Consider the following 13,261-nt stretch of genomic DNA (forward strand, 5'->3'; position numbering starts at 1 on the left):
GATAATGGAGTGGGGTGAATGAGTGCCTATGTAGTATTCAAAACCTCAGCCAGATTGAGCACTTCAAAACCTCAGCCAAACTGAGCACTTCAAAAGCCTCAGCCAGACTGAGCACTTCAAGGCCTCGGCCAGACCGAGCACTTCAAAACCTCAGCCAGACTGAGCACTTCAAGGCCTCGGCCAGACCGAGCACTTCAAAACCTCAGCCAGACTGAGCACTTCAAAAGCCTCGGCCAGACCGAGCACTTCAAAAGCCTCAGCCAGACTGAGCACTTCAAAGCCTCGGCCAGACCGAGCACTTCAAAAGCCTCAGCTAGACTGAGCACTTCAAAAGCCTCGGCCAGACCGAGCACTTCAAAAGCCTCAGCCAGACTGAGCACTTCAAAGCCTCGGCCAGACCGAGCACTTCAAAAGCCTTAGCCAGACTGAGCACTTGAAGGCCTCGGCCAGACCGAGCACTTCAAAACCTCAGCCAGACTGAACACTTCAAAAGCCTCGGCCAGACCGAGCACTTCAAAAGCCTCAGCCAGACTGAGCACTTCAAAGCCTCGACCAGACCGAGCACTTCAAAGCCTCAGCCAGACTGAGCACTTCAAAGCCTCGGCCAGACTGAGCACTTCAAAAGCTTCAGCCAGACTGAGCACTTCAAGGCCTCGGCCAGACCGAGCACTTCAAAAGCCTCAGCCAGACCGAGCACTTCAAAGACAAGCAGAACCACATTTTTAACACTTAGTCACATTTTGAAGCTTCTTCACAATTCCAGGACCACGTTTTTACCTAGTTAAATTCCAAATATGCTCTCACGTATTTCATTTACTAATCAGATTATTTGCCACCTCACCCAGTTTACAATTAACTGTTTAGTTACAATTATGTTCCTCATCCGTGGATTCCTCATCCGTGGATTCTTCATTCGTGCTTAATATTATGTTCTACAATTTCCTACTCCAATTTTTCAATCAAACACTATTATCCTTTCAATTTTCATACAACTCCAATCACACTCCGCAGGGAGGAACTTTTAACTTTAACTTTACACGATATTTTTATTAACCCAATCTTTATGACCAGTTTTTATAACAACACTTCATTCATTTTGGCAACATAAACAAAATAAACAAAATTCAACTGGCAACACAAACAAAATAACCTTTGTACACAAATTCATTACAATTAAATTCTTCATACATTCATTCATTCACTCATTCCTTTACAATGTGTTCACAAGTTCATTACAAAAAAAAAAAAAAAAAAAAAAAAAACAAAACACACAAACACAGAGCACGCCGAGTTCTTCTCCTTGGCTACTCCTCCTCGCTAGACGCCAGATTTTCTTCTTCAATGCCTTCGTCCAGGGGGGTCTGGGCCACATCATCTTCACCTATCGTCACACTACTAAGGTCCAAGTGTGGGAACAGCTCTTCAGCTCTGCGCTTGAACATCTTCCAACCGCTGTCCCAGAACTCGGCCATTTCGTGCTTGTAGAAGTCTGACTGCTGGAAGCTTTCAATCACCTCTACCTCTGTCCTACCTCCAGCAGTCTTCCTTGATGGGCCCACCCCCAGACTCTTGCCCAGCCAGACTCCTGGCGACAGCGGCGTCTACCACCATCTGAAATTCGGGGGACCCTTTATATTGCTCCACTGCTGCGACGCACAGATCAGGGTAGGCCGCCCTCTCAGACGCCGCCTTCGCCCTCTCCTCGTCCAGCTCTCTTTGCAGGGCCCTCCTTTCAGCAGCCGCCGTCGCCCTCTCCTCTTCCACCCCCTTCTTCAGACTCTCCAGCTCCGCCACCGCCTTCGCCTTCTCTATTTCCCACTCCCTCAGGAGCCTCCCCTTCTCCTCCTCTGCTCTGGCGCACTCCTCCCCCAACTCCTTCAACAGATCTCCAATTCTGGAATCTGCTTCATCCTTTTGCCTGACCAGCTCTTCATTGCTAATCATGGCCTCTTCATGGCGCTCGACCGCCATAGCGCAGGCCCTTTCAGACTCTTCCAACTTTTTCTGTTCACCAGCCAGTTGCAACTCGAGCGACACGACCTTACGGCGTGTGTCCTCCAGCTCCAACTTGACTGCTGGCAGATCGGCATGGACAGTCTTCCAGTCGGCATTGTCCCTCTTCAATTTGGCCAACTGGGCCTTGGCCTCCTCAGCCTTTAACTTGGCAGCCCCTGCCTTCCTAAGGAGGGCCCCTGCCAAGGTAGTTACCTCCATTTGGGCAGAGCATAACCCCCTCAGCAGGTCAGCCTCATTATATCCTGACGCCGCGCGCAGAGCTGTCTCCTCCACAATCTTCACCAGGCGGTCTGCCCCGCCCCTGGCTGGGCTTTCTTCTCCCTCCAACCTTCCAGCTACCGCGCGCGCATGATAAATCCCCTTAGCCAGACGAACCCCTCCTTCCTGGGGGTCAGGCCCCTTCTGGACCTGTTCCCTTCCGCTCGGCACTGCTTCAGTCAGCCCAGCCTCCACTTGCACTGTTGGAGCAATCTCCACAACCTCCACCGTTGGGATGATCTCCACCACCTCTGGGGTGTCCTTGGCCATAGGGACCTCCACCTCAGTCGGGGCCACCTTAGCCCTCTTGGCCCCAGACTCATCTGCGGCCTCTTCTGGGGCACTCCTCTTCTTCTTCTTCTTTTTCAGAGCCTCTTCCTCTTTTCTGGCCTGTTCTTTTACAGGGTCTACAGGAGGCGGCCGCGGTTCAAAACTGCTTAAGTCTTTTTCCCCCAACGGCCTTGGGCGCGGTCGGATCCTCTCCTGCGCGATCGGTTGAGGTGGTCGGTCCCTTTGCGCTTCCTTCAACTTCGTGGCCTTGGTCAGAACGGCCCGATCCTCTACCTCCTGAGCTATTCTCCTCGCCTCCAATTCTACCCGGCCGAGGTCTCCACCCTTCGGCTGCGGTCCCAGCCCCGCCTCAAACAATGCAGACGGTTGGACAAGCTCGTCCCATTTGGCCTTCTCTCTCTCTTTTCACTCCTTCACTCTCTTCACCCTCTCTTCCGCCATCGCCCCCAGTCTCGACTCCATCGACCTGGTTGGCACCTTCCAGATGGTGCGCACCCCCACTCCCCCATTAGCAGACACGTAAAACCACCGTGGCCGCCACCCCTTGATCGACGTAGGCAGCCCCGCCACCAATCCCCTCCCCATCACCGCCTGTAGGGTAACCCAAGTTTCTTGTTGCCCCAACGCCTTGTAACACGAAAAGAACTCGTCTACCGTCATGGCCTCCCCCCCATTCGCCTTAGGCCACGCACTCGCACAGGCCAGCAGAATTTTCCATGCATTGGGCATCAATTGCCCCGGCGCTACCTCCAGGCGATTCAGCACGTCAACCACCACTTGAGGCAGTGGCAACCTCAGCCCACCTTTTAATGCCTCCTCGTATAGGGAAAACTCCACTGGCCTCGCAGTAGACGGCCTTTCCCTTGATGTTGGCAGCAGTAACTCTACCTCCGCCGGAATCTGGTATCGTTCCCTGATAACCTCCAAATCCGCCGCCGTGAGTGTGGATTTGTCCGCCTTAGTGTGCCACTAATCTGGCTCTACCTAGCTTAGTGGTTTTGGAGCCAATATCAGGGCCGACGCCTGCGATTCCCCCACCCCCGCCCCCACCACCCGCGTCTCCGTCCTGTATCGCGCCGCTAACTCCTCCGCATCATCATCCCCCAGCGGGTCCACCCTCACATTAACTACTTCTTCTTGTGCCATTTCTAGGGTTTGCTTACAAATCACTTCTAACGCAGGAGCAAGGAAGTTGAGAGAATGCTACACAGGTGTGTCATACGCAATGAAGGAATTAACACTTGGATATTTTGAGTTTTTGTAAAACGGTAGGTGAAACGCATTATACCAAACACCCATAGTTTACCCGTATTCCATGGATCCACATTAATTTTCGCCCGTTTCAAAACCTTTCAAATCAACCGCCAAAAATCGCCTTTTCAAAACCCCCTTCGTGACCTATCGTTTCATTTTTGCTCCAGCGCTTCACTTTCCCACGATATTACCACGTCTATGGCCACGATGTACTGTCCCTTCCCCTTCCCCTGTCCCTTCCATTTCAAATCATCACATGGCCCCACCCTACCCCCTCTCTTTTTGAGCCCCGCGCCGTCCTGGTCGGCACGCCTCTCGGTCGACCCCTCTCGCTCGACCACCCTCGCGGTCGGCACGCCTCTCGGTCGACCCCTCCCGCTCGGTCACCCTCGCGGTCGGCACGCCTCTCGGTCGACCCCTCTCGCTCGGCCACCCTCGCGGTCGGCATGCCTCTCAGTCGACCCCTCCCGCTCGGCCACCCTCTCGGTCGACCCCTCCCGTTCGGCCACCCTCGCGGTCAGCACGCCTCTCGGTCAACCCCTCTCGCTCGGCCACCCTCGCGGTCGGCATGCCTCTCGGTCGACCCCTCCCGCTCGGCCACCCTCACGGTCAGCTTCTCCCATTCAGTCACCCTTGCGATCGGTACGGCTTCCAGTAGACCTCTCCACTCAGTTCGAACTTCCCTTCCTTATTACTATTCCCTTCGTTGGACTAAAGCTGCACTCGGAAATGGGGGACTACTGACATGGATAGACCCACGAGGCATACGACCCACAGCAAACCACCCCGAACCCATCGCTTAGGACCAATAGCATAACCCGGTTGGCAAAGCCCAGGACAGTTAGAGGCCATCTAGGCATGGGGGGCCAATGGCATTCGGGCACATGGCAGGTGGAACACGGGCCATATCAGCAGACAAAGATCTGCAGAGTTATTACCACAACACATCACCATTAATGCATCTCATCACAGCATTTATTACGACAACACCTCCCCGTCGGAACAGAGCCCCCTCACCCTGAACAAGGTAAGCTACGGCACAGGCTTTCGGCGGGAGGGGGCACGTCACAAAGGACAATGAAATGATTACCAAAGATATAAGTAAGAATAGAAAGACAAGAGAAAGGTTAAGCTTTTGATCTCTCCATCTCTCTTTCTACATTTCCTTCTTCCTCTACTAATTCTCACGCCGGAGGGTTCACTGGGGGACTGCCCCATTCCCCTTTGGACTTGCATGCAGGTCATTTGACGGAATCATCACCCTAGACCGGAACTTGAAGAGCCTGGACAAGTCCGACCCATCCACCCGGGACGGATAGCATCATCATTATTATTGTTACATAACTAAACTTGTCCCGGATGAAGTGTGATTTGAAATTTTAAATTCCTTAATGAATATGAAGTTCTAGTTTAGGATTTTGAAATATGTGCTTGTGTTAGTTTATGATTTGATTTAAGATTTGGAATGATTTGTTTGTGTTACGAATTGATTTTGTTGTGTTTTCAATTTTATAAGTTTTAATTCATTAATTATTAACATTGGAGCATTTTAGAAAATGGGGAGAAAATGGCCCAAAATAAATATTTACAAAATGGGAAAAAAATAAGACTCAAAAATAAATTTTTGAAGAAAAAAAGTCCAATTCGCAAACCACCCGCAACCGCTTACACATTTGCGAACCCTATCCGCAGAAACTGCAAACCGCACTGCGAGCGGTTGCGAGTTGTCTTTTCTCCAAACCATATAGATAGGGACAAGTCCAATACGATTCACAAACTGTTTAAATCCGAACCGCGAACACCCCTAATCATTGGCAATCAATTTCGCTCCATAGACCATCACTAATGATTAATCGCTTTGTTCCACTGTCCATTGATAACTAGCCATCACTATTCTACCATTTTGAGCCTATGATCTCATCAATCTTTATAAAATTGATTCAACAAGAATACAATTTGTTATATGTAAATCCTTTGACATTAACAAATTCCTACAAATTGATATACATTTTCAAAAGAGTAAAATTCTATTTCTATAAAAACCCATGAATTCATGTTATTTTTAACCAAAAATCATTATATATCTATTTATATATAAGAAGCTCTTTTGTTTGGAAGGCTTTAAATGCACCCCAAGAATTAGGTTGGATACCCTATTACTTTAGGCACACTAATAATAAATTTGAAATTTTATTTATTTGTTTGGATACCCAACTAATACCTATCCTAATCCTAAAACCCCTTAAACCTTGTACAAATCTACTTTGTACACCCCATTACCCAAAAACAGAGAAACAAAATTAGAAGAGAATTTTAAGCAACGAAGAGGGTTCATCCAAGACGAAGAGGGATTCAAAGCGACAAAGGTCTCCTCCTACTCTACATCCATCAATGGTCTCCTCTCACTCTATATCAGATGAAGATCTCCTTTCACTCTACATCCATCGGTGGCTACCAATTTTTGGATACTCAGTGTCGAATAAAGAAAATCAGTTCTAGTTGTTTGATATGGATACTCAGTGTCAAATAAAATATATTTGTCTGGATACTTAATTCCAAACATATGAAGTTTGTTCGAATACTCAGTGTCGAACACAATAAAATCGATTCCAGTTGTTTCATAAAAATATTTAGTGCCAAACAAAATATATTTGTCCGGATACTTAATTCTAAACATGTGAAACTTGTTCAGATACTCAGTGAACATAAGAAAATTGGTTCTAGTTGTTTAATATGGATATTTAGTGCCAAACAAAATATATTTGTCCATATACTTAATTCCAAACATATAGACTTTGTTCAGATATTCAGTTCTGAATGAATTCGAAAAACCAAACTATAGAAAATGATGAACAACAATTAAAAACTACTTTCTCTATAGAAAATTGTTTGGAAACATCTTCTTTGTTGATTTTAATATGAATTAAAATACAAGAATGATGAATTAAAACAAATAGAGTTGGGTATGAAGATGCAAAGTGATGAAAGTAGGAAGGAAAAGAAAAAAGAAATATTGAGGCTGATAATTAATGGGTGTCCAAAATACTTTTATTTACACTTTTTCCAATGTCAAATCTTTTTTGATCATTTTAAATAAGGACTTAATAGCAATAAAAAATATATATAATTAAAGTGTTGCTATTAACACCGACCCTCAGTTCTTTGAACCCCTACTCACATAATTGAAACTCTCTCATCTTCTCTTTGAACACCCACCTTAATATCTACTATACCCTTGTGCTTGGACCCCAAACTTTTCTTCTTTTGACAACCCCTTCCACTGCCAGCGATCTCCACCCTTACTGGAGACCCCACTACCTTTGCCCATTACAGCTCTTACACCCAACCTTCCAAACCCTATCTCTACCTTTTTTCCACCAGCCACTGGCGCATCTCTGGCGACCACTGCCGCTACCTTCAACCTCTATACCCTAATGACTAGTGCTTCCATCTCTGACCTCTATTCCTTAGTACATTTCCCAATTGACTGACGCTATTGTAAGGCCTGGCGTATTTGTTATCGCAGTTGGAACAGGCAAGAACAAAGTGAGAGAGACGAGGATGACGATTGCCATTAAAACAAACACGAACCACACGTCGTCCACGCATATCCATTGGAGCCATGATCTAAAGCCGTGAAATTCATTTTGAGCGCGCGAAATGTTTCACGAGTATTTGTTCTTCCTGTTCAACAATGCCTTTCATTTGTCCACCATTGCAAAATTTACGAATTTAGAGAGACAGACAGACAGAGAGAGTTGGAGGAGATAGGTACCAGACAGTGACAGGGAGGGCGGGCCGTGATGGCGGCGGTTGGCCGCGATGGAATGGCTAGGGTTAAGGTTTGGAAAATTAGGTTAAAGATGAGGGTATAAATACAACTTCATGTTTGAACAAAATTAGAATTAAAAAAATATCAAAAAAATGAGGAGTACAAAGAATAAAAATAAATTCTAATAGCTGCACTATATAATTAAATTGAGGTGCCCAATCTAATTTTTTGAGATGCAAATAGAAGCTTTCCTTTCATTTTGGTGGCTTGTACTTTGTTTTCCTATTTTGCTTTTGACTTGTGTTTGTATTTTTTATTTTGTCTTTTAGTTTAGTTGGTGGAATAACCTTGAGTGAAAGGGTTTTTGGAAATTATGTAATATTTTTGGATCAATTATGTAAGGGTTTTCTATTTCTTATTTTGTCGTTGGCTTATTTTTTAATTTTTCATTTTGCCATTTTTTGTTTTCTTGTTCGTGTTTTTTGGTTGGAGTTTTGAGGGTTATTTTGGAAATATTGGCTTTCATAGAGATATCATTTTTGGATAATTATATTTCACTGTACAAACTTTCAGTATATACCACAAATGGTGTTCAGATATAAACTTTCAAATAAATGTCAAATGTTCGGATCTAAAGTTATGAATAAAAAAATATGTTCAAATATACATATTGTGGTGTGTATTGAGAGTTTTTATGATGTGTAAATAAAAATTTTCATATTTTTTTCTTTTTTCCTCAAATTGCTGTTGGATAAAAAGGCTTCTTATTTTTTAAAAATAGCATGAAGTTCTTTTGAATAATTCAAAACATGTCTAATTAATTTGATTTTTTTTTATAAATGATATGCTCGACAAACCTTACAATATGAATGTTTGATTTGTTTAATCTTCTACTTCATTCAATTCTGATTAAAAAAAATCTTATTTCTAGATAAGAATTTCAAATAATACTTAATTAATTGAAATAAAAGCCACATATCATTAAATTTAGTGAAATAGAACTAAATTATTACTTTTTAACCTCTAGAAAATAACCAGTTTATTATATTTTTTCACATTAAAACCAACACTATATTAAAATGAAAAGGTCAAAACAAAATTTAAAAAAAAAAAAAATTGTGCAAGTAGCTCGTTCGGACCTTGCTTCACTAGTTTATATATATACAAAAATGATACATCTCTTTAATTTGGGAGCTTTAAAAGAGCACTAATAATGTGAAAATCAAAAACAAAAAGAAGAAAAAAAAAATCAAGGCCAAAACATCACATCACATGAGACTTGCATACCAATTAGAGTTATTAGAGCTCTTAATTTAGAACTCCTAAATTTTTTTCATATATATATATATATATATATTAGTTTTAGTTTTAATAAATTAAACAACGTCCTCATTTAGTAAATTTGAAAACCTAATGGTAGATATAAACATGGAGAAGAAGAGAGAACTAGAATTAAGGAGGGAAAAAAAAAAAAAAAAAACGAGACCAACCAATCATTAGGCCTGATTAGACAGAAATAAATGATAGAAAATGAAAGGGAAAATTAGCCTAAGGTAGAAACTGTGGCTCGCCTTTTTTCGCACCCCGCCTTTCGGGAAGGTTTGAAAGAAAGGCTTTACAGTTCGGACTCTTATGGTTCTAAATCTAGTCTCACAAGTGCAATGTGAAACTGATAAACACCAAAGAGTCTAAATCCGACAAATCTTTTTGAAAAATCGATTTTAAATCAAATAATGCCAAAATTGGACTACTTTCCCAGATACAAAGTCTCCACCTAAATATTTTTATTTTGGGAAAATTTAGGAAATCCTGACTCGTGCTAAAGGCCACGTGTCCGTCATCACCAAAGTTGCCTCGGCTTGGGAACTTGAGTACGAGAGGGGAAGGTTCTGAAATGAGCACCTCCGCTTGCCCGATCAAAAATCGATTTCTACTAATCATGATATGCTATTTTATAAACATCATATCTTCTTATTCCGGTTATTTAAACTAGCTTTACTATGTGATGCACACAAGCAAGTATAGACTACGTCGTAAGAATTGGAACATTTCAAGTCATGTTTGTTTTACGAAAATGGTTTGAATTTGCCACCCTCAAGTGGGCTTAAAGATGCGGATTTGCCACCAAATATAGTGGGCTTAAAACACTGATTTTCCACTTAACAAAGTGGGCTTAAAACGTACATTCGTTGAATCGTTCCAATTCAAACAACAAGCCTTCATCCACAGGCATTCATGCAGTTTAGCATTTAAGCACATAGCCTTATGACAAACATGCTAATCATGGCAACATGGCAATCACACTCATGCAAGTATGCTAAAGCGCAAAGACTTACCGAGTACGCCAAGCCAAAACAGAAACTAGTTAGAAAGATGCATGATCCTAACTATGTTAAGTGACTAATACAACACATGCAATAATGCAACTAAATAGGCTCGGCTATTTAATTATGGTATTTGCAACACTTTGATGGCATGCTTTGAAACACGTATTTAAAGAAGTATTGAAATGATAATATAGTTTGAATGATGCGCCGAGCCTTGGTGCATGCAAGACAAATGAATGGATGCAAACATGCGAGCATAAGGTATGCTAATTGAAAATGTCCCTAATCTAACCATCAAAAGCGATTAAGTAAAAGGGAGAAAGATGTGGGGTTGGAAGACATACACACACGCACGCACATTTATTACAACATTGTGCCCTCATAAAGGAGGGTCCGAATGAATAAGAGCTAAGCAACTAGCTAAGCTAATTAAACTAATTAGACTAATTATTATAAATCAAATGAATAACTAGCAAACTAATTACTACTTATTACAACACTTTAATCAACTAGCAAAGTAATTAATTAAAACAAATGCACACTAACTAATCATGCAAGGTATTAAACTATATTGCCACTGCTCCGCCTCGGGAAGTGGAAGATGCATGCGCTTGGTTTTGCTCCGAAAAGTCCTTGGTTTTGCTCTTGAGAGGCTTTGTTTGTAGGGTTGAGCATGCTTTAGAACCTTTTTACTTCAATTTACCAAATCTTTGCTGAGGGTTACACCAGTGGCCTGCCGGCCATATGCCGGCCAGAGAGTGTAGACACCCTATTTTTGACCGCCCTTAAGACTTGGGCACTACTGATTGCGTGATGCAAGCTATGCTATACAAATGGTTGATTTCTTTGGCAAGGAGAGCATCAAATTTAAACCTCATACCCCTTTTTTTTGGACCAAAACTATTTTGAATGATTTTTAGACTTTAAGGCCCTCTCTTTCAAAATGTTTTTGAAATAAAGTTCCTACGATGTTCTGACGCTCGCATTTCGTTAAATGTTATACTTTTCGGTAAACCGAGCAAGGACAAAGTAGAAATGAATTAAAGAGAGATGAAATCTTTGAAAAATCTTTCAAAACTCCTTTTTTAGGGGTTTAGATTTGAAGAAAAGAGGAAATGAGAGAAGAAAACTAGTTTGGGAGAAGTTTGGCATGAATCTGGGTAGGACCAAAACTAAGTGGCTTTACCAAAATAGGCATAACTTTTTGCACAGTTGGAATTTTGATGCAAGGCTACCACATTGGAAAGCTTATTTCCGGGGCTACAATTTGGACACAAGAATGACTTGAAAATGAGTCCAGACAAAAGCGTTATGCCCATTTGAAGTTGGACCTGGAAAGCAGAATTTTGCCTGTTGACCAGAAAAATGGGCTGTCGACCATAAAAGTGCTCGGTCGACCCAAAAAGATGGTCGGTCGACCAAAAAATGTGGCTAACTGACCACTAAGGTCCCAAACTCAAATATTTTGAAGATCTTTCCCCTCTAGCTGTTTCCAGGTTGTGCCACATGTTCCATAATCAGATATTTCAACCAAACTCTTGTATATTGCTATATATAAGGCATTTCTCCCATTTTGAAAGGGTTAGAACATTTTTTTGAAGGCTTAGGAATTTTGGGAGCCTCTCTCTCTAAAAATCCTCTCTCTCTAGAAGATTTGTGAGCAAATTCTTCTCTTTTTCTAGAATTCTCTCTCTCCTCTTGTTTTAGACTTGAAAGTGAGAATTCCTTACATATTTGCATACACTTCCTTAACCAAACTTGACCACCATTGGGCTGAGATTCTTTGGGACTTTGTTTGAGCTCCAAAAGGTGATTTTAGCTCAGAATTGGGGTTGTTCTTGCTGCTATGCTTCAAGAGGTAAAAGTCTAACCTTTCAAGCTCTTTGTGCACTATTGTTTTGCCATCTTTTTCAACTATTTTGGGGCTATTTTTGGGGTGGTGTTGAACTAAAAAAACCTCTGTTTTTCTTCTATTTTTATGGTTTAAAAGTGGTGGTTTAAGCCTTGTTTGGGTAAGGGGTGTTTCCTCCCTTTTGCTCCTTGGCTTGTAAAGCCTTTTGAGCCATCTTTCACCACCTTTCAAACCAACTTTTTTGGCCTTTAAACTACTGAATTCCAGAGGAATTTCAGTGGTGAAAAGGTGGTTTTGAGGCCCCAAATAGGAGGGGGTAGTCCCCCCTCATCTTCTCTTGTTTGCATGTGTTGTTGGCCCATCAAAAGAGCATGGGTTTCCACTTCTTAGTGGCTTTGTTTAGGCTCATTTTTGTGACTTTTCAGACCTGTCATAACTCTGTTTTTGGTTGATTTGGTTGCCTCTTGCATGCTCCTTGCACTTGTAGTGCAATTTGGTTCACTAGCCTAGTGTATTTGGTGTTTTTAGCCCATTGATCTAACATGTGTATGCTCTACTCCAGCACATTTTTGGCTATGTTTTAGCATGCTCTAGGTCTGATTTGAGTGGTTTTGGTCATGTATGCTTGGCTTTGCATAGCTATAGTGTATTTGGCTTTGCTAGCCATGCACTTTGGGGCCTCTAACATGTCATATTTGAGCTTTTTGCATGGCATGGCATCAGTTGGCATGTTATTTCAGACCATATACCTCTGCCATATTCTTGCATTTATCATCTCTTTGTTGTGTTTGAGGATTGAGCCTTATGCTTCACTTATGAGCCAATATGTATGCATGCTTGCCTAAGCTTTTGGGGTTACCAGCTCAGCATGTTTTTGGTGTTATTTTACCATGTTACAACTCTGATTTTTGTTGGTGAATTCACCTCATGCTTGGTTTTGGTATGTGTAATATAATCCCACTCATTGGCCTTGCATGCGCCATGCTTTATGCCTCACATTCTAACATGTGTTAGCTCTACTCCATGCATGTTTTGGCATTGTTTTGACCTGCCTTGAGACTGTTTTGAGTCATCTTGGCCCTTTGGGGCTTGCTTGATATGGCTATGATGCAAATGCCTTAGCTAGTCTTGAGTTTTGAGCACCATAGCATGCTGTACTTGTGATGGTTGCATGTATTGGCATCGTTTAACGTGTTATTTCAGAGCATATACATGTGTCATGTTCTCACTTCTTTCACTCCTTGAGAGTTTTTGAGAGTTTTGTCTTTGTGCATTGTTAATGAGCCATCAAATAAGCATTGCTCTCCTTGTGTTGTATGCCTTGATCTTAACATATTTCAGCCACTGTTTTGGCATGTTTGACCTTTGTCTGGGGTTGGTTTGACCATTTGAGATTGATAGTGCATGCCTCATGTGTAATATGTTTCATTAGCTTTGATGCCTTAGCTTTTAAACATGCCACGCATGCATTGCTTACATGATGGAGTCTTG

This window comes from Camellia sinensis, chromosome 12, assembly GCF_055761805.1.
Source record: "Camellia sinensis isolate YWXY chromosome 12, ASM5576180v1, whole genome shotgun sequence".
NCBI lineage: Eukaryota > Viridiplantae > Streptophyta > Magnoliopsida > Ericales > Theaceae > Camellia > Camellia sinensis.